Here is a 20,732-nt window from a genome sequence, read left to right as displayed (position 1 = left end):
AGACAAGAGAGCAAACGAGCTAGCCAGATATGAGTGCAAGCGAGCTAGCCAGATATGAGAGCAAGCAAGCGAGCCAGATTTGAGAGTGAGCGCGCAAGATATGCGAGCGAGCCAGATAAGAGAGCGAGCCAGACAAGAGAGCAAGCGAGCGAGCCAGATATGAGAGCAAGCGAGCAAGCCAGATATGAGAGCGAGCGAGCCAGACATGAGACGGAGCGAGTAAGATATGAGAGCGAGCGAACCAGATATGCGAGCAAGCGAGCGAGCCAGATGTGAGAGCGAGCGAGCCAGATATGCGAGCGAGCCATAAAAGAGAGCGAGACAGACAAGAGAGCAAGCGAGCGAGCCAGATATGAGAGCAAGCTAGCAAGCCAGATATGAGAGCGAGCCAGATAAGAGAGCGAGCCAGACAAGAGAGCAAGCGAGCGAGACAAATATGAGAGCAAGCGAGCCAGCTAGATGTGAGAGCGAGCGAGCCAGATATGTGAGCAAGCCAGATAAGAGAGCGAGCCAGACAAGAGAGCAAGCGAGCGAGCCAGATATGAGAGCAAGCGAGCGAGCCAGATATGAGAGCGAGCGAGCCAGATAAGAGAGCAAGCCAGACAAGAGAGCAAGCGTGCAAGCCAGATATGCTAGCGAGCAAGCCAGATAAGAGAGCGAGCCAGACAAGAGAGCAAGCGAGCGAGCCGGATATGAGAGCAAGCGAACCAGCCAGATATGAGAGCAAGCGAGCCAGATAAGAGAGCGAGCAAAACAAGAGAGAAAGCGAGCTAGCCAAATATGAGAGCAAGCCAGATATGAGAGCGAGCGAGCCAGATATGCGAGCGAGCCAGATAAGAGAGCGAGCCAGACAAGAGAGCAAGCGAGCGAGCCAGATATGAGAACAAGCGAGCGAGCCAGATATGAAAGCAAGCGAGCGAGCCAGATATGAGAGCAAGCGAGCAAGCCAGATATGAGAGCAAGCGAGCAAGCCAGACATGAGAGCGAGCGAGCCAGACATGAGAGCGAGCGAGCCAGAAATGCGAGCGAGCGAGCCAGATAAGAGAGCGAGCCAGACAAGAGAGCAAGCGAGCGAGCCAGATGTGAGAGCAAGGGAGCCAGATATGCGAGCGAGCCATAAAATAGAGCGAGACAGACAAGAGAGCAAGCGAGCGAGCCAGATATGAGAGCAAGCTAGCAAGGCAGATATAAGAGCGAGCCAGATAAGAAAGCGAGCCAGACAAGAGAGCAAGCGAGCCAGATATGAGAGCAAGGGAGCCAGCTAGATGTGAGAGCGAGCGAGCCAGGTATGAGAGCGAGCCAGATAAGAGAGCGAGCCAGACAAGAGAGCAAGCGAGAAAGCCAGATATGAGAGCGAGCGAGCCAGACATGAGAGCAAGCGAGCGAGCCAGATATGAGAGCGAGCGAGCCAGATAAGAGAGCAAGCCAGACAAGAAAGCAAGCGTGCGAGCCAGATATGCTAGCGAGCTAGCCAGATAAGAGAGCGAGCCAGACAAGAGAGCAAGCGAGCAAGCCAGATATGAGAGCAAGCGAGCCAGCCAGATATGAGAGCAAGCGAGCGAGCCAGATTTGAGAGCGAGCGAGCCAGATATGCGAGCGAGCCAGACAAGAGAGTAAGCGAGCGAGCCAGATATGAGAGCAAGCGAGCGAGCCGGATATGAGAGCAAGCCAGCAAGCCAGATATGAGAGCAAGCGAGCGAGCCAGATTTGAGAGCGAGCGAGCCAGATATGCGAGCGAGCCATAAAAGAGAGCAAGCGAGCGAGCCAAATATGAGAGCAAGCGAGCCAGCCAGAAATGAGAGCAAGCGAGCCAGCCAGATGTGAGAGTGAGCGAGCCAGATATGCGAGCAAGCCAGATAAGAGAGCGAGCCAGACAAGAGAGCAAGCGAGAAAGCCAGATATGAGAGCGAGCGAGCCAGACATGAAAGCAAGCGAGCGAGCCAGATATGAGAGCGATCGAGCCAGATAAGAGAGCAAGCGTGCGAGCCAGATATGCTAGCGAGCATGCCAGATAAGAGAGCGAGCCAGACAAAAGAGCAAGCGAGCGAGCCAGATATGAGAGCAAGCGAGCGAGCCAGATTTGAGAGCGAGCGAGCCAGATATGAGAGCGAGCCAGATAAGAGAGTGAGCCAGACAAGAGAGCAAGCGAGCGAGCCAGATATGAGAGTAAGCGAGCGAGCCAGATATGAGAGCAAGCGAGCAAGCCAGATATGAGAGCGAGCGAACCAGACATGAGAGCGAGCGAGCCAGATATGCGAGCGAGCGAGCCAGATAAGAGAGCGAGCCAGACAAGAGAGCAAGCGAGCGAGCCAGATGTGAGAGCAAGCTAGCCAGATATGCGAGCGAGCCATAAAAGAAAGCGAGACAGACAAGAGAGCAAGCGAGCGAGCCAGATATGAGAGCGAGCTAGCAAGGCAGATATAAGAGCGAGCCAGATAAGAGAGCAAGCCAGACAAGAGAGCAAGCGAGCCAGATATGAGAGCAAGCGAGCCAGCTAGATGTGAGAGCGAGCGAGCCAGATATGCGAGCGAGCCAGATAAGAGAGCGAGCCAGACAAGAGAGCAAGCGAGCGAGCCAGATATGAGAGCAAGCGAGCGAGCCGGATATGAGAGCAAGCGAGCAAGCAAGATATGAGAGCAAGCGAGCGAGCCAGATTTGAGAGCAAGCGAGCCAGATATGCGAGCGAGCCATAAAAGAGAGCGAGACAGACAAGAGAGCAAGCGAGCGAGCCAGATATGAGAGCAAGCGAGCCAGCCAGAAATGAGAGCAAGCGAGCCAGCCAGATGTGAGAGCGAGCGAGCCAGGTATGAGAGCAAGCCAGATAAGAGAGCGAGCCAGACAAGAGAGCAAGCGAGAAAGCCAGATATGAGAGCGAGCGAGCCAGACATGAGAGCAAGCGAGCGAGCCAGATATGAGAGCGAGCGAGCCAGATAAGAGATCAAGCCAGACAAGAGAGCAAGCGTGCGAGCCAGATATGCTAGCGAGCAAGCCAGATAAGAGAGCGAGCCAGACAAGAGAGCAAGCGAGCGAGCCAGATATGAGAGCAAGCGAGCCAGCCAGATATGAGAGCGAGCGAGCCAGATAAGAGAGCGAGCAAGACAAGAGAGCAAGCGAGCTAGCCAGGATATGAGAGCAAGCGAGCGAGCCAGATTTGAGAGCGAGCGAGCCAGATATGCGAGCAAGCCAGATAAGAGAGCGAGCCAGACAAGAGAGCAAGCGAGCGTGCCAGATATGAGAGCAAGCGAGCGAGCCGAATATGAGAGCAAGCGAGCAAGCCATATATGAGAGTGAGCGAGCATGCCAGATATGAGAGCAAGCGAGCGAGCCAGATATGCAAACGAGCCATAAAAGATAGTGAGACAGACAAGAGAGCAAGCGAGCGAGCCAGATATGAGAGCAAGCGAGCCAGCCAGAAATGAGAGCAAACGAGCCAGCCAGATATGAGAGCAAGCGAGCCAGCCAGAAATGAGAGCAAGCGAGCCAGCCAGAGAGCGAGCGAGCCAGATATGCGAGCGAGCCAGATAAGAGAGCGAGCCAGACAAGAGAGCAAGCGAGAAAGCAAGATATGAGAGCGAGCCAGACATGAGAGCAAGCGAGCCAGACATGAGAGCAAGCGAGCGAGCCAGATATGAAAGCAAGCGAGCCAGATAAGAGAGCAAGCCAGACAAGAGAGCAAGCGTGCGAGCCAGATATGCTAGCGAGCAAACCAGATAAGAGAGCGAGCCAGACAAGAGAGCAAGCGAGCGATCCAGATATGAGAGCAAGCGAGCCAGCCAGATATGAGAGCGAGCGAGCCAGATAAGAGAGGGAGCAAGACAAGAGAGCAAGCGAGCTAGCCACATTTGAGAGCAAGCGAGCGAGCCAGATGTGAGAGCGAGCGAGCTAGATATGCGAGCGAGCCAGATAAGAGAGCGAGCCAGACAAGAGAGCAGCGAGCAAGCCAGATGTGAGAGAGAGCAAGCCAGATAAGAGAGCGAGCCAGACAATTAAGCAAGCGAGCGAGCCAGATCTGAGAGCAAGAGAGCCAGATATGAGAGCAAGCGAGCGAGCCAGATATGAGAGCAAGCGAGCCAGCCAGATATGAGAGCGAGCGAGCCAGATAAGAGAGCGAGCAAGACAAGAGAGCAAGCGAGCTAGCCAGATATGAGAGCAAGTGAGCTAGCCAGATATGAGAGCAAGCGAGCGAGCCAGATTTGAGAGCGAGCGAGCCAGATATGCGAGCGAGCCAGATAAGAGAGCGAGGGAGAAAAGAGAGCAAGCGAGCGTGCCAGATATGAGAGCAAGCGAGCGAGCCGAATATGAGAGCAAGCAAGCAAGCCATATATGAGAGTGAGCGAGCATGCCAGATATGAGAGCAAGTGAGCGAGCCAGATATGCAAACGAGCCATAAAAGAGAGTGAGACAGACAAGAGAGCAAGCGAGCGAGCCAGATATGAGAGCAAGCGAGCCAGCCAGAAATGAGAGCAAGCGAGCCAGCCAGATGTAAGAGCAAGCGAGCCAGATATGCGAGCGAGCCAGATAAGAGAGCGAGCCAGACAAGAGAGCAAGCGAGAAAGCCAGATATGAGAGCGAGCCAGACATGAGAGCAAGCGAGCCAGACATGAAAGCAAGCGAGCGACCCAGATATGAAAGCGAGCGAGCCAGATAAGAGAGCAAGCCAGACAAGAGAGCAAGCGTGCGAGCCAGATATGCTAGCGAGCAAACCAGATAAGAGAGCGAGCCAGACAAGAGAGCAAGCGAGCGATCCAGATATGAGAGCAAGCGAGCCAGCCAGATATGAGAGCGAGCGAGCCAGATAAGAGAGGGAGCAAGACAAGAGAGCAAGCGAGCTAGCCACATTTGAGAGCAAGCGAGCGAGCCAGATATGAGAGCAAGCGAGCCAGCCAGATATGAGAGCGAGCGAGCCAGATAAGAGAGCGAGCAAGACAAGAGAGCAAGCGGGCTAGCCAGATATGAGAGCAAGCGAGCTAGCCAGATATGAGAGCAAGCGAGCGAGCCAGATTTGAGAGCGAGCGAGCCAGATATGCGAGCGAGTCAGATAAGAGAGCGAGCCAGACAAGAGAGCAAGCGAGCGAGCCAGATATGAGAGCAAGCCAGATATGAGAGCGAGGGAGCCAGACATGAGAGCGAGCGAGTAAGATATGAAAGCGAGCGAGCCAGATATGAGAGCGAACGAGCCAGACATGAGAGCAAGCGAGCGAGCCAGATATGAGAGCAAGCGAGCCAGCCAGATATGAGAGCGAGCGAGCCAGATAAGAGAGCGAGCAAGACAAGAGAGCAAACGAGCTAGCCAGATATGAGTGCAAGCGAGCTAGCCAGATATGAGAGCAAGCAAGCGAGCCAGATTTGAGAGTGAGCGCGCAAGATATGCGAGCGAGCCAGATAAGAGAGCGAGCCAGACAAGAGAGCAAGCGAGCGAGCCAGATATGAGAGCAAGCGAGCCAGCCAGATATGAGAGCGAGCGAGCCAGATAAGAGAGGGAGCAAGACAAGAGAGCAAGCGAGCTAGCCACATTTGAGAGCAAGCGAGCGAGCCAGATGTGAGAGCGAGCGAGCAAGATATGCGAGCGAGCCAGATAAGAGAGCGAGCCAGACAAGAGAGCAGCGAGCAAGCCAGATGTGAGAGAGAGCAAACCAGATAAGAGAGCGAGCCAGACAATTAAGCAAGCGAGCGAGCCAGATCTGAGAGCAAGAGAGCCAGATATGAGAGCAAGCGAGCGAGCCAGATATGAAAGCAAGCGAGCCAGCCAGATATGAGAGCGAGCGAGCCAGATAAGAGAGCGAGCAAGACAAGAGAGCAAGCGAGCTAGCCAGATATGAGAGCAAGCGAGCGAGCCAGATTTGAGAGCGAGCGAGCCAGATATGCGAGCGAGTCAGATAAGAGAGCGAGCCAGACAAGAGAGCAAGCGAGCGAGCCAGATATGAGAGCAAGCCAGATATGAGAGCGAGGGAGCCAGACATGAGAGCGAGCGAGTAAGATATGAAAGCGAGCAAGCCAGATATGAGAGCGAACGAGCCAGACATGAGAGCAAGCGAGCGAGCCACATTTGAGAGCAAGCGAGCGAGCCAGATGTGAGAGCGAGCGAGCGAGATATGCGAGCGAGCCAGATAAGAGAGCGAGCCAGACAATTAAGCAAGCGAGCGAGCCAGATATGAGAGCAAGAGAGCCAGATATGAGAGCAAGCGAGCGAGCCAGATATGAGAGCGAGCCAGCCAGCCAGATATGAGAGCGAGCGAGCCAGATAAGAGAGCGAGCAAGACAAGAGAACAAACGAGCTAGCCAGATATGAGAGCAAGCGAGCTAGCCAGATATGAGAGCAAGCAAGCGAGCCAGATTTGAGAGTGAGCGCGCAAGATATGCGAGCGAGCCAGATAAGAGAGCGAGCCAGACAAGAGAGCAAGCGAGCGAGCCAGATATGAGAGCAAGCGAGCAAGCCAGATATGAGAGCGAGCGAGCCAGACATGAGACAGAGCGAGTAAGATATGAGAGCGAGCGAACCAGATATGCGAGCGAGCAAGCGAGCGAGCCAGATGTGAGAGCGAGCGAGCCAGATATGCGTGCGAGCCATAAAAGAAAGCGAGACAGACAAGAGAGCAAGCGAGCGAGCCAGATATGAGAGCAAGCTAGCAAGCCAGATATGAGAGCGAGCCAGATAAGAGAGCGAGCCAGACAAGAGAGCAAGCGAGCGAGCCAGGTATGAGAGCAAGCGAGCCAGCTAGATATGAGAGCGAGCGAGCCAGATATGTGAGCGAGCCAGATAAGAGAGCGAGCCAGACAAGAGAGCAAGCGAGCGAGCCAGATATGAGAGCAAGCGAGCGAGCCAGATATGAGAGCGAGCGAGCCAGATAAGAGAGCAAGCCAGACAAGAGAGCAAGCGTGCAAGCCAGATATGCTAGCGAGCAAGCCAGATAAGAGAGCGAGCCAGACAAGAGAGCAAGCGAGCGAGCCAGATATGAGAGCAAGCGAACCAGCCAGATATGAGAGCGAGCGAGCCAGATAAGAGAGCGAACAAGACAAGAGAGAAAGCGAGCTAGCCAAATATGAGAGCAAGCCAGATATGAGAGCGAGCGGGGCCAGATATGCGAGCGAGCCAGATAAGAGAGCGAGCCAGACAAGAGAGCAAGCGAGCGAGCCAGATATGAGAACAAGCGAGCGAGCCAGATATGAGAGCAAGCGAGCGAGCCAGATATGAGAGCAAGCGAGCAAGCCAGATATGAGAGCAAGCGAGCAAGCCAGATATGAGAGCGAGCGAGCCAGACATGAGAGCGAGCGAGCCAGATATGCGAGCGAGCGAGCCAGGTAAGAGAGCGAGCCAGAAAAGAGAGAAGGCGAGCGAGCCAGATGTGAGAGCAAGGGAGCCAGATATGCGAGCGAGCCATAAAAGAGAGCGAGACAGACAAGAGAGCGAGCGAGCCAGATATGAGAGCAAGCTAGCAAGGCAGATATAAGAGCGAGCCAGATAAGAAAGCGAGCCAGACAAGAGAACAAGCGAGCCAGATATGAGAGCAAGGGAGCCAGCTAGATGTGAGAGCGAGCGAGCCAGGTATGAGAGCGAGCCAGATAAGAGAGCGAGCCAGACAAGAGAGCAAGCGAGAAAGCCAGATATGAGAGCGAGCGAGCCAGACATGAGAGCAAGCGAGCGAGGCAGATATGAGAGCGAGCGAGCCAGATAAGAGAGCAAGCCAGACAAGCGAACAAGCGTGCGAGCCAGATATGAGAGCGAGCGAGCCAGATAAGAGAGCGAGCAAGACAAGAGAGCAAGCGAGCTAGCCAGATATGAGAGCAAGCGAGCGAGCCAGATTAAAGAGAGCGAGCGAGCCAGATATGCGAGCGAGCCAGATAAGAGAGCGAGCCAGACAAGAGAGCAAGCGAGCGAGCCAGATATGAGAGCAAGCGAGCCAGCCAGATATGAGAGCGAGCGAGCCAGACATGAGACGGAGCGAGTAAGATATGAGAGCGAGCGAACCAGATAAGAGAGCGAGCCAGACAAGAGAGCAAGCGAGCGAGCCAGATGTGAGAGCGAGCGAGCCAGATATGCGAGCGAGCTATAAAAGAGAGCGAGACAGACAAGAGAGCAAGCGAGCGAGCCAGATATGAGAGCAAGCGAGCGAGCCAGATATGAGAGCGAGCGAGCCAGATAAGATAGCAATCCAGACAAGAGAGCAAGCATGGAAGCCAGATATGCTAGCGAGCAAGCCAGATAAGAGAGCGAGCCAGACAAGAGAGCAAGCGAGCGAGCCAGATATGAGAGCAAGCAAACCAGTCAGATGTGAGAGCGAGCGAGCCAGATATGCGAGCGAGCCAGATAAGAGAGCGAGCCAGACAAGAGAGCAAGCGAGCGAGCCAGATATGAGAACAAGCGAGCGAGCCAGATATGAGAACAAGCGAGCGAGCCAGATATGAGAGCAAGCGAGCAAGCCAGATATGAGAGCAAGCGAGCAAGCCAGACATGAGAGCGAGCGAGCCAGACATGAGAGCGAGCGAGCCAGATATGCGAGCGAGCGAGCCAGATAAGAGAGCGAGCCAGACAAGAGAGCAAGCGAGCGAGCCAGATGTGAGAGCAAGGGAGCCAGAAATGCTAGCGAGCCATAAAAGAGAGCGAGACAGACAAGAGAGCAAGCGAGTGAGCCAGATATGAGAGCGAGCTAGCAAGGCAGATATAAGAGCGAGCCAGATAAGAAAGCGAGCCAGACAAGAGAGCAAGCGAGCCAGATATGAGAGCAAGGGAGCCAGCTAGATGTGAGAGCGAGCGAGCTAGGTATGAGAGCGAGCCAGATAAGAGAGCGAGCCAGACAAGAGAGCAAGCGAGAAAGCCAGATATGAGAGCGAGCGAGCCAGACATGAGAGCAAGCGAGCGAGCCAGATATGAGAGCGAGCGAGCCAGATAAGAGAGCAAGCCAGACAAGAGAGCAAGCGTGCGAGCCAGATATGCTAGCGAGCTAGCCAGATAAGAGAGCGAGCCAGACAAGAGAGCAAGCGAGCGAGCCAGATATGAGAGCAAGCGAGCCAGCCAGATATGAGAGCGAGCGAGCCAGATAAGAGAGCGAGCAAGACAAGAGAGCAAGCGAGCTAGCCAGATATGAGAGCAAGCGAGCGAGCCAGATATGAGAGCGAGCTAGCAAGGCAGATATAAGAGCGAGCCAGATAAGAGAGCGAGCCAGACAAGAGAGCAAGCGAGCCAGATATGAGAGCAAGCGAGCCAGCTAGATGTGAGAGCAAGCAAGCCAGGTATGCGAGTGAGCCAGATAAGAGAGCGAGCCAGACAAGAGAGCAAGCGAGAAAGCCAGATATGAGAGCGAGCCAGACATGAGAGCAAGCAAGCGAGCCAGATATGAGAGCGAGCGAGGCAGATAAGAGAGCAAGCCAGACAAGAGAGCAAGCGTGCGAGCCAGATATGCTAGTGAGCAAGCCAGATAAGAGAGCGAGCCAGACAAGAAAGCAAGCGAGCGAGCCAGATATGAGAGCAAGCGAGCCAGCCAGATATGAGAGCGAGCGAGCCAGATAAGAGAGCGAGCAAGACAAGAGAGCAAGCGAGCTAGCCAGATATGAGAGCAAGCGAGCGAGACAGATTTGAGAGCGAGCAAGCCAGATATGCGAGCGAGCCAGACAAGAGAGCAAGCGAGCCAGATATGAGAGCAAGCGAGCGAGCCGAATATGAGAGCAAGCGAGCAAGCCAGATATGAGAGTGAGCGAGCAAGCCAGATATGAGAGCAAGTGAGCGAGCCAGATATGCAAACGAGCCATAAAAGAGAGTGAGACAGACAAGAGAGCAAGCGAGCGAGCCAGATATGAGAGCAAGCGAGCCAGCCAGAAATGAGAGCAAGCAAGCCAGCCAGATGTGAGAGCGAGCGAGCCAGATAAGAGAGCGAGCAAGACAAGAGAGCAAGCGAGCTAGCCAGATATGAGAGCAAGCGAGCGAGCCAGATTTGAGAGCGAGCGAGCCAGATATGCGAGCGAGCCAGATAAAAGAGCGAGCCAGACAAGAGAGCAAGCGAGCGAGCCAGACAAGAGAGCAAGCGAGCGAGCCAGATATGAGAGCAAGCGAGCGAGCCAGATATGAGAGCAAGCGAGCAAGCCAGATATGAGAGCAAGCGAGAGAGCCAGATTTGAGAGCGAGCGAGCCAGATATGCGAGCGAGCCAGATAAGAGAGTGAGCCAGACAAGAGAGCAAGCGAGCGAGCCAGATATGAGAGTAAGCGAGCGAGCCAGATATGAGAGCAAGCGAGCAAGCCAGATATGAGAGCGAAACGAGCCAGACATGAGAGCGAGCGAGCCAGATATGCGAGCGAGCCAGATAAGAGAGCGAGCCAGACAAGAGAGCAAGCGAGCGAGCCAGATGTGAGAGCAAGCTAGCCAGATATGCGAGCGAGCCATAAAAGAGAGCGAGACAGATATGAGAGCAAGCGAGCGAGCCAGATATGAGAGCGAGCTAGCAAGGCAGATATAAGAGCGAGCCAGATAAGAGAGCGAGCCAGACAAGAGAGCAAGCGAGAAAGCCAGATATGAGAGCGAGCCAGGTATGAGAGCAAGCGAGCGAGCCAGATATGAGAGCGAGCGAGCCAGATAAGAGAGCAAGCCAGACAAGAGAGCAAGCATGCGAGCCAGATATGCTAGCGAGCAAGCCAGATAAGAGAGCGAGCCAGACAAGAGAGCAAGCGAGCGAGCCAGATATGAGAGCAAGCGAGCCAGCCAGATATGAGAGCGAGCGAGCCAGATAAGAGAGCGAGCAAGACAAGAGAGCAAGCGAGCTAGCCAGATATGAGTGCAAGCGAGCGAGCCAGATTTGAGAGCGAGCGAGCCAGATATGCGAGCGAGCCAGATAAGAGAGCGAGCCAGACAAGAGAGCAAGCGAGCGAGCCAGATATGAGAGCAAGTGAGCGAGCCGAATATGAGAGCAAGCGAGCGAGCCAGATATGTAAACGAGCCACAAAAGAGAGTGAGACAGACAAGAGAGCAAGCGAGCGAGCCAGATATGAGAGCAAGCGAGCCAGCCAGAAATGAGAGCAAGCGAGCCAGCCAGATGTGAGAGCGAGCGAGCAAGATATGCGAGCGAGCCAGATATGCGAGCGAGCCAGATAAGAGAGCGAGCCAGACAAGAGAGCAAGCGAGAAAGCCAGATATGAGAGCGAGCGAGCCAGACATGAGAGCAAGCGAGCGAGCCAGACATGAGAGCAAGCGAGCGAGCCAGATATGAAAGGGAGCGAGCCAGATAAGAGCAAGCCAGACAAGAGAGCAAGCGTGCGAGCCAGATATGCTAGCGAGCAAACCAGATAAGAGAGCGAGCCAGACAAGAGAGCAAGCGAGCGAGCCAGATATGAGAGCAAGCGAGCCAGCCAGATATGAGAGCGAGCGAGCCAGATAAGAGAGCGAGCAAGACAAGAGAGCAAGCGAGCTAGCCACATTTGAGAGCAAGCGAGCGAGCCAGATGTGAGAGCGAGCGAGCAAGATATTCGAGCGAGCCAGATAAGAGAGCGAGCCAGACAAGAGAGCAGCGAGCAAGCCAGATGTGAGAGAGAGCTAGCCAGATAAGAGAGCAAGCCAGACAATTAAGCAAGCGAGCGAGCCAGATATGAGAGCAAGAGTGCCAGATATGAGAGCAAGCGAGCGAGCCAGATATGAGAGCAAGCGAGCTAGCCAGATATGAGAGCGAGCGAGCCAGATAAGAGAGCGAGCAAGACAAGAGAGCAAGCGAGCTAGCCAGATATGAGAGCAAGCGAGCTAGCCAGATATGAGAGCAAGCGAGCGAGCCAGATTTGAGCGCGAGCGAGCCAGATATGCGAGCGAGTCAGATAAGAGAGCGAGCCAGACAAGAGAGCAAGCGAGCGAGCCAGATATGAGAGCAAGCCAGATATGAGAGCGAGGGAGCCAGACATGAGAGCGAGCGAGTAAGATAAGAAAGCGAGCGAGCCAGATATGAATTCGAACGAGCCAGACATGAGAGCAAGCGAGCGAGCCACATTTGAGAGCAAGCGAGCGAGCCAGATGTGAGAGCGAGCGAGCAAGATATGCGAGCGAGCCAGATAAGAGAGCGAGCCAGACAATTAAGCAAGCGAGCGAGCCAGATATGAGATCAAGAGAGCCAGATATGAGAGCAAGCGAGCGAGCCAGATATGAGAGCAAGCAAGCCAGCCAGAATTGAGAGTGAGCGCGCAAGATATGCGAGCGAGCCAGATAAGAGAGCGAGCCAGACAAGAGAGCAAGCGAGCGAGCCAGATATGAGAGCAAGCGAGCAAGCCAGATATGAGAGCGAGCGAGCCAGACATGAGATGGAGCGAGTAAGATATGAGAGCGAGCGAACCAGATAAGAGAGCGAGCCAGACAAGAGAGCAAGCGAGCGAGCCAGATGTGAGAGCGAGCGAGCCAGATATGCGAGCGAGCCATAAAAGAGAGCGAGACAGACAAGAGAGCAAGCGAGCGAGCCAGATATGAGAGCAAGCTAGCAAGCCAGATATGAGAGCGAGCCAGATAAGAGAGCGAGCCAGACAAGAGAGCAAGCGAGCGAGCCAAATATGAGAGCAAGCGAGCCAGCTAGATGTGAGAGCGAGCGAACCAGATATGTGAGCGAGCCAGATAAGAGAGCGAGCCAGACAAGAGAGCAAGCGAGCGAGCCAGATATGAGAGCAAGCGAGCGAGCCGGATATGAGAGCAAGCGAGCCAGCCAGATGTGAGAGCGAGCGAGCCAGATAAGAGAGCGAGCCAGATAAGAGAGCAAGCCAGACAAGAGAGCAAGCGTGCAAGCCAGATATGCTAGCGAGCAAGCCAGATAAGAGAGCGAGCCAGACAAGAGAGCAAGCGAGCGAGCCAGATATGAGAGCAAGCGAACCAGCCAGATGTGAGAGCGAGCGAGCCAGATATGCGAGCGAGCCAGATAAGAGAGCAAGCCAGACAAGAGAGCAAGCGAGCGAGCCAGATATGAGAACAAGCGAGCGAGCCAGATATGAGAGCAAGCGAGCAAGCCAGATATGAGAGCAAGCGAGCAAGCCAGATATGAGAGCGAGCGAGCCAGACATGAGAGCGAGCGAGCCAGATATGCGAGCGAGCGAGCCAGATAAGTGAGCGAGCCAGACAAGAGAGCAAGCGAGCGAGCCAGATGTGAGAGCAAGGGAGCCAGATATGCGAGCGAGCCATAAAAGAGAGCAAGACAGACAAGAGAGCAAGCGAGCGAGCCAGGTATGAGAGCGAGCCAGATAAGAGAGCGAGCCAGACAAGAGAGCAAGCGAGAAAGCCAGATATGAGAGCGAGCGAGCCAGACATGAGAGCAAGCGAGCGAGCCAGATATGAGAGCGAGCGAGCCAGATAAGAGAGCAAGCCAGACAAGAGAGCAAGCGTGCGAGCCAGGTATGTTAGCGAGCTAGCCAGATAAGAGAGCGAGCCAGACAAGAGAGCAAGCGAGCGAGCCAGATATGAGAACAAGCAAGCCAGCCAGATATGAGAGCGAGCGAGCCAGATAAGAGAGCGAGCAAGAAAAGAGAGCAAGCGAGCTAGCCAGATATGAGAGCAAGCGAGCGAGCCAGATATGAGAGCGAGCTAGCAAGGCAGATATAAGAGCAAGCCAGATAAGAGAGCGAGCCAGACAAGAGAGCAAGCGAGCCAGATATGAGAGCAAGCGAGCCAGCTAGATGTGAGAGCGAGCGAGCCAGGTATGCGAGCGAGCCAGATAAGAGATCGAGCCAGACAAGAGAGCAAGCGAGAAAGCCAGATATGAGAGCGAGCCAGACATGAGAGCAAGCGAGCGAGCCAGATATGAGAGCGAGCGAGGCAGATAAGAGAGCAAGCCAGACAAGAGAGCAAGCATGCGAGCCAGATATGCTAGCGAGCAAGCCAGATAAGAGAGCGAGCCAGACAAGAAAGCAAGCGAGCGAGCCAGATATGAGAGCAAGCAAGCCAGCCAGATATGAGAGCGAGCGAGCCAGATAAGAGAGCGAGCAAGACAAGAGAGCAAGCGAGCTAGCCAGATATGAGAGCAAGCGAGCGAGCCAGATTTGAGAGCGAGCAAGCCAGATATGCGAGCGAGCCAGATAAGAGAGCGAGCCAGACACGAGAGCAAGCGAGCCAGATATGAGAGCAAGCGAGCGAGCCGAATATGAGAGCAAGCGAGCAAGCCAGATATGAGAGTGAGCGAGCAAGCCAGATATGAGAGCAAGTGAGCGAGCCAGATATGCAAACGAGCCATAAAAGAGAGTGAGACAGACAAGAGAGCAAGCGAGCGAGCCAGATATGAGAGCAAGCGAGCCAGCCAGAAATGAGAGCAAGCAAGCCAGCCAGATGTGAGAGCGAGCGGGCCAGATAAGAGAGCGAGCAAGACAAGAGAGCAAGCGAGCGAGCCAGATGTGAGAGCAAGGGAGCCAGATATGCGAGCGAGCCATAAAAGAGAGCAAGACAGACAAGAGAGCAAGCGAGCGAGCCAGATATGAGAGCGAGCTAGCAAGGCAGATATAAGAGCGAGCCAGATAAGAAAGCGAGCCAGACAAGAGAGCAAGCGAGCCAGATATGAGAGCAAGGGAGCCAGCTAGATGTGAGAGCGAGCGAGCCAGGTATGAGAGCGAGCCAGATAAGAGAGCGAGCCAGACAAGAGAGCAAGCGAGAAAGCCAGATATGAGAGCGAGCGAGCCAGACATGAGAGCAAGCGAGCGAGCCAGATATGAGAGCGAGCGAGCCAGATAAGAGAGCAAGCCAGACAAGAGAGCAAGCGTGCGAGCCAGATATGCTAGCGAGCTAGCCAGATAAGAGAGCGAGCCAGACAAGAGAGCAAGCGAGCGAGCCAGATATGAGAGCAAGCGAGCCAGCCAGATATGAGAGCGAGCGAGCCAGATAAGAGAGCGAGCAAGACAAGAGAGCAAGCGAGCTAGCCAGATATGAGAGCAAGCGAGCGAGCCAGATATGAGAGCGAGCTAGCAAGGCAGATATAAGAGCAAGCCAGATAAGAGAGCGAGCCAGACAAGAGAGCAAGCGAGCCAGATATGAGAGCAAGCGAGCCAGCTAGATGTGAGAGCGAGCGAGCCAGGTATGCGAGCGAGCCAGATAAGAGAGCGAGCCAGACAAGAGAGCAAGCGAGAAAGCCAGATATGAGAGCGAGCCAGACATGAGAGCAAGCGAGCGAGCCAGATATGAGAGCGAGCGAGGCAGATAAGAGAGCAAGCCAGACAAGAGAGCAAGCGTGCGAGCCAGATATGCTAGCGAGCAAGCTAGATAAGAGAGCGAGCCAGACAAGAAAGCAAGCGAGCGAGCCAGATATGAGAGCAAGCGAGCCAGCCAGATATGAGAGCGAGCGAGCCAGATAAGAGAGCGAGCAAGACAAGAGAGCAAGCGAGCTAGCCAGATATGAGAGCAAGCGAGCGAGCCAGATTTGAGAGCGAGCAAGCAAGATATGCGAGCGAGCCAGATAAGAGAGCGAGCCAGACACGAGAGCAAGCGAGCCAGATATGAGAGCAAGCGAGCGAGCCGAATATGAGAGCAAGCGAGCAAGCCAGATATGAGAGTGAGCGAGCAAGCCAGATATGAGAGCAAGTGAGCGAGCCAGATATGCAAACGAGCCATAAAAGAGAGTGAGACAGACAAGAGAGCAAGCGAGCGAGCCAGATATGAGAGCAAGCGAGCCAGCCAGAAATGAGAGCAAGCAAGCCAGCCAGATGTGAGAGCGAGCGAGCCAGATAAGAGAGCGAGCAAGACAAGAGAGCAAGCGAGCTAGCCAGATATGAGAGCAAGCGAGCGACCCAGATTTGAGAGCGAGCGAGCCAGATATGCGAGCGAGCCAGATAAAAGAGCGAGCCAGACAAGAGAGCAAGCGAGCGAGCCAGACAAGAGAGCAAGCGAGCGAGCCAGATATGAGAAAAAGCGAGCGAGCCAGATATGAGAGCAAGCGAGCGAGCCAGATATGAGAGCAAGCGAGCGAGCCAGATATGAGAGCAAGCGAGCGAGCCAGATTTGAGAGCGAGCGAGCCAGATATGCGAGAGAGCCAGATAAGAGAGTGAGCCAGACAAGAGAGCAAGCGAGCGAGCCAGATATGAGAGTAAGCGAGCGAGCCAGATATGAGAGCAAGCGAGCGAGCCAGATATGAGAGCGAAGCGAGCCAGACATGAGAGCGAGCGAGCCAGATATGCGAGCGAGCCAGATAAGAGAGCGAGCCAGACAAGAGAGCAAGCGAGCGAGCCAGATGTGAGAGCAAGCTAGCCAGATATGCGAGCGAGCCATAAAAGAGAGCGAGACAGACAAGAGAGCAAGCGAGCGAGCCAGATATGAGAGCGAGCTAGCAAGGCAGATATAAGAGCGAGCCAGATAAGAGAGCGAGCCAGACAAGAGAGCAAGCGAGCCAGCTAGATGTGAGAGCGAGCCAGGTATGCGAGCGAGCCAGATAAGAGAGCGAGCCAGACAAGAGAGCAAGCGAGAAAGCCAGATATGAGAGCGAGCCAGATATGAGAGCAAGCGAGCAAGCCAGATATGAGAGCGAGCCAGACAAGAGAGCAAGCGAGCGAGCCAGATATGAGAGCAAGCGAGTCAGCCAGATATGAGAGCGAGCGAGCCAGATAAGAGAGCGAGCAAGACAAGAGAGCAAGCGAGCTAGCCAGATATGAGAGCAAGCGAGCGAGCCAGATTTGAGAGCGAGCGAGCCAGATATGCGAGCAAGCCAGATAAGAGAGCGAGCCAGACAAGAGAGCAAGCGAGCGAGCCAGATATGAGAGCAAGTGAGCGAGCCGAATATGAGAGCAAGCGAGCAAGCCAGATATAAGAGTGAGCGAGCAAGCCAGATATGAGAGCAAGCGAGCGAGCCAGATATGTAAACGAGCCATAAAAGAGAGTGAGACAGACAAGAGAGCAAGCGAGCGAGCCAGATATGAGAGCCAGCGAGCCAGCCAGAAATGAGAGCAAGCCAGCCAGCCAGATGTGAGAGTGAGCGAGCCAGATATGCGAGCGAGCCAGAGATGCGAGCGAGCCAGATGAGAGAGCGAGCCAGACAAGAGAGCAAGCGAGAAAGCCAGATATGATAGCGAGCGAGCCAGACATGAGAGCAAGCGAGCAAGCCAGATATGAAAGCGAGCGAGCCAGATAAGAGCAAGCCAGACAAGAGAGCAAGCGTGCGAGCCAGATATGCTAGCGAGCAAACCAGATAAAAGAGCGAGCCAGACAAGAGAGCAAGCGAGCTAGCCACATTTGAGAGCAAGCGAGCAAGCCAGATGTGAGAGCGAGCGAGCAAGATATGCGAGCGAGCCAGATAAGAGAGCGAGCCAGAAAAGAGAGCAGCGAGCAAGCCAGATGTGAGAGAGAGCTAGCCAGATAAGAGAGCAAGCCAGACAATTAAGCAAGCGAGCGAGCCAGATATGAGAGCAAGAGTGCCAGATATGAGAGCAAGCGAGCGAGCCAGATATGAGAGCAAGCGAGCTAGCCAGATATGAGAGCGAGCGAGCCAGATAAGAGAGCGAGCAAGACAAGAGAGCAAGCGAGCTAGCCACATTTGAGAGCAAGCGAGCGAGCCAGATGTGAGAGCGAGCGAGCAAGATATGCGAGCGAGCCAGATAAGAGAGCGAGCCAGACAAGAGAGCAGCGAGCAAGCCAGATGTGAGAGAGAGCTAGCCAGATAAGAGAGCAAGCCAGACAATTAAGCAAGCGAGCGAGCCAGATATGAGAGCAAGAGTGCCAGATATGAGAGCAAGCGAGAGAGCCAGATATGAGAGCAAGCGAGCTAGCCAGATATGAGAGCGAGCGAGCCAGATAAGAGAGCGAGCAAGACAAGAGAGCAAGCGAGCTAGCCAGATATGAGAGCAAGCGAGCTAGCCAGATATGAGAGCAAGCGAGCGAGCCAGATTTGAGCGCGAGCGAGCCAGATATGCGAGCGAGTCAGATAAGAGAGCGAGCCAGACAAGAGAGCAAGCGAGCGAGCCAGATATGAGAGCAAGCCAGATATGAGAGCGAGGGAGCCAGACATGAGAGCGAGCGAGTAAGATATGAAAGCGAGCGAGCCAGATATGAATGCGAACGAGCCAGACATGAGAGCAAGCGAGCGAGCCACATTTGAGAGCAAGCGAGCGAGCCAGATGTGAGAGCGAGCGAGCAAGATATGCGAGCGAGCCAGATAAGAGAGCGAGCCAGACAATTAAGCAAGCGAGCGAGCCAGATATGAGACCAAGAGAGCCAGATATGAGAGCACGCGAGCGAGCCAGATATGAGAGCAAGCAAGCCAGACAGATAAGAGAGCGAGCAAGACAAGAGAGCAAACGAGCTAGCCTTATATGAGAGCAAGCGAGCTAGCCAGATATGAGAGCAAGCAAGCGAGCCAGATTTGAGAGTGAGCGCGCAAGATATGCGAGCGAGCCAGATAAGAGAGCGAGCCAGACAAGAGTGCAAGCGAGCGAGCCAGATATGAGAGCAAGCGAGCAAGCCAGACATGAGAGCGAGCAAGCCAGACATGAGACGGAGCGAGTAAGATATGAGAGCGAGCGAACCAGATAAGAGAGCGAGCCAGACAAGAGAGCAAGCGAGCGAGCCAGATGTGAGAGCGAGCGAGCCAGATATGCGAGCGAGCCATAAAAGAGAGCGAGACAGACAAGAGAGCAAGCGAGCGAGCCAGATATGAGAGCAAGCTAGCAAGCCAGATATGAGAGTGAGCCAGATAAGAGAGCGAGCCAGACAAGAGAGCAAGCGAGCGAGCCAAATATGAGAGCAAGCGAGCCAGCTAGATGTGAGAGCGAGCGAGCCAGATATGTGAGCGAGCCAGATAAGAGAGCGAGCCAGACAAGAGAGCAAGCGAGCGAGCCAGATATGAGAGCAAGCGAGCGAGCCAGATATGAGAGCGAGCGAAACAGATAAGAGAGCAAGCCAGACAAGAGAGCAAGCGTGCAAGCCAGATATGCTAGCGAGCAAGCCAGATAAGAGAGCGAGCCAGACAAGAGAGCAAGCGAGCGAGCCAGATATGAGAGCAAGCAAACCAGCCAGATGTGAGAGCGAGCGAGCCAGATATGCGAGCGAGCCAGATAAGAGAGCGAGCCAGACAAGAGAGCAAGCGAGCGAGCCAGATATGAGAACAAGCGAGCGAGCCAGATATGAGAGCAAGCGAGCAAGCCAGATATGAGAGCAAGCAAGCAAGCCAGATATGAGAGCGAGCGGGCCAGACATGAGAGCGAGCGAGCCAGATATGCGAGCGAGCGAGCCAGATAAGAGAGCGAGCCAGACAAGAGAGCAAGCGAGCGAGCCAGATGTTAGAGCAAGGGAGCCAGATATGCGAGCGAGCCATAAAAGAGAGCGAGACAGACAAGAGAGCAAGCGAGAGAGCCAGATATGAGAGCGAGCTAGCAAGGCAGATATAAGAGCGAGCCAGATAAGAAAGCGAGCCAGACAAGAGAGCAAGCGAGCCAGATATGAGAGCAAGGGAGCCAGCTAGATGTGAGAGCGAGCGAGCCAGGTATGAGAGCGAGCCAGATAAGAGAGCGAGCCAGACAAGAGAGCAAGCGAGAAAGCCAGATATGAGAGCGAGCGAGCCAGACATGAGAGCAAGCGAGCGAGCCAGATATGAGAGCGAGCGAGCCAGGTAAGAGAGCAAGCCAGACAAGAGAGCAAGCATGCGAGCCAGATATGCTAGCGAGCTAGCCAGATAAGAGAGCGAGCCAGACAAGAGAGCAAGCAAGCGAGCCAGATATGAGAGCAAGCGAGCCAGCCAGATATGAGAGCGAGCAGGCCAGATAAGAGAGCGAGCAAGACAAGAGAGCAAGCGAGCTAGCCAGATATGAGAGCAAGCGAGCGAGCCAGATATGAGAGCGAGCTAGCAAGGCAGATATAAGAGCAAGCCAGACAAGAGAGCAAGCGAGCCAGATATGAGAGCAAGCGAGCCAGCTAGATGTGAGAGCAAGCGAGCCAGGTATGCGAGCGAGCCAGATAAGAGAGCGAGCCAGACAAGAGAGCAAGCGAGAAAGCCAGATATGAGAGCGAGCGAGCCAGATAAGAGAGCAAGCAAGACAAGAGAGCAAGCGAGCTAGCCAGATATGAGAGCAAGCGAGCGAGCCAGATTTGAGAGCGAGCAAGCCAGATATGCGAGCGAGCCAGACAAGAGAGCAAGCGAGCAAGATATGAGAGCAAGCGAGCGAGCCGAATATGAGAGCAAGCGAGCAAGCCAGATATGAGAGTGAGCGAGCAAGCCAAATATGAGAGCAAGTGAGCGAGCCAGATATGCAAACGAGCCATAAAAGAGAGTGAGACAGACAAGAGAGCAAGCGAGCGAGCCAGATATGAGAGCAAGCGAGCCAGCCAGAAATGAGAGCAAGCAAGCCAGCCAGATGTGAGAGCGAGCGAGCCAGATAAGAGAGCGAGCAAGACAAGAGAGCAAGCGAGCTAGCCAGATATGAGAGCAAGCGAGCGAGCCAGATTTGAGAGCGAGCGAGCCAGATAAAAGAGCGAGCCAGATAAAAGAGCGAGCCAGACAAGAGAGCAAGCGAGCGAGCCAGACAAGAGAGCAAGCGAGCGAGCCAGATATGAGAAAAAGCGAGCGAGCCAGATATGAGAGCAAGCGAGCGAGCCAGATATGAGAGCAAGCGAGCAAGCCAGATATGAGAGCAAGCGAGCGAGCCAGATTTGAGAGCGAGCGAGCCAGATATGCGAGAGAGCCAGATAAGAGAGTGAGCCAGACAAGAGAGCAAGCGAGCGAGCCAGATATGAGAGTAAGCGAGCGAGCCAGATATGACAGCAAGCGAGCAAGCCAGATATGAGAGCGAAGCGAGCCAGACATGAGAGCGAGCGAGCCAGATAT

This window comes from Hyla sarda, unplaced genomic scaffold, assembly GCF_029499605.1.
Source record: "Hyla sarda isolate aHylSar1 unplaced genomic scaffold, aHylSar1.hap1 scaffold_22, whole genome shotgun sequence".
Lineage (NCBI taxonomy): Eukaryota > Metazoa > Chordata > Amphibia > Anura > Hylidae > Hyla > Hyla sarda.
This window is presented reverse-complemented; position numbering follows the sequence as displayed.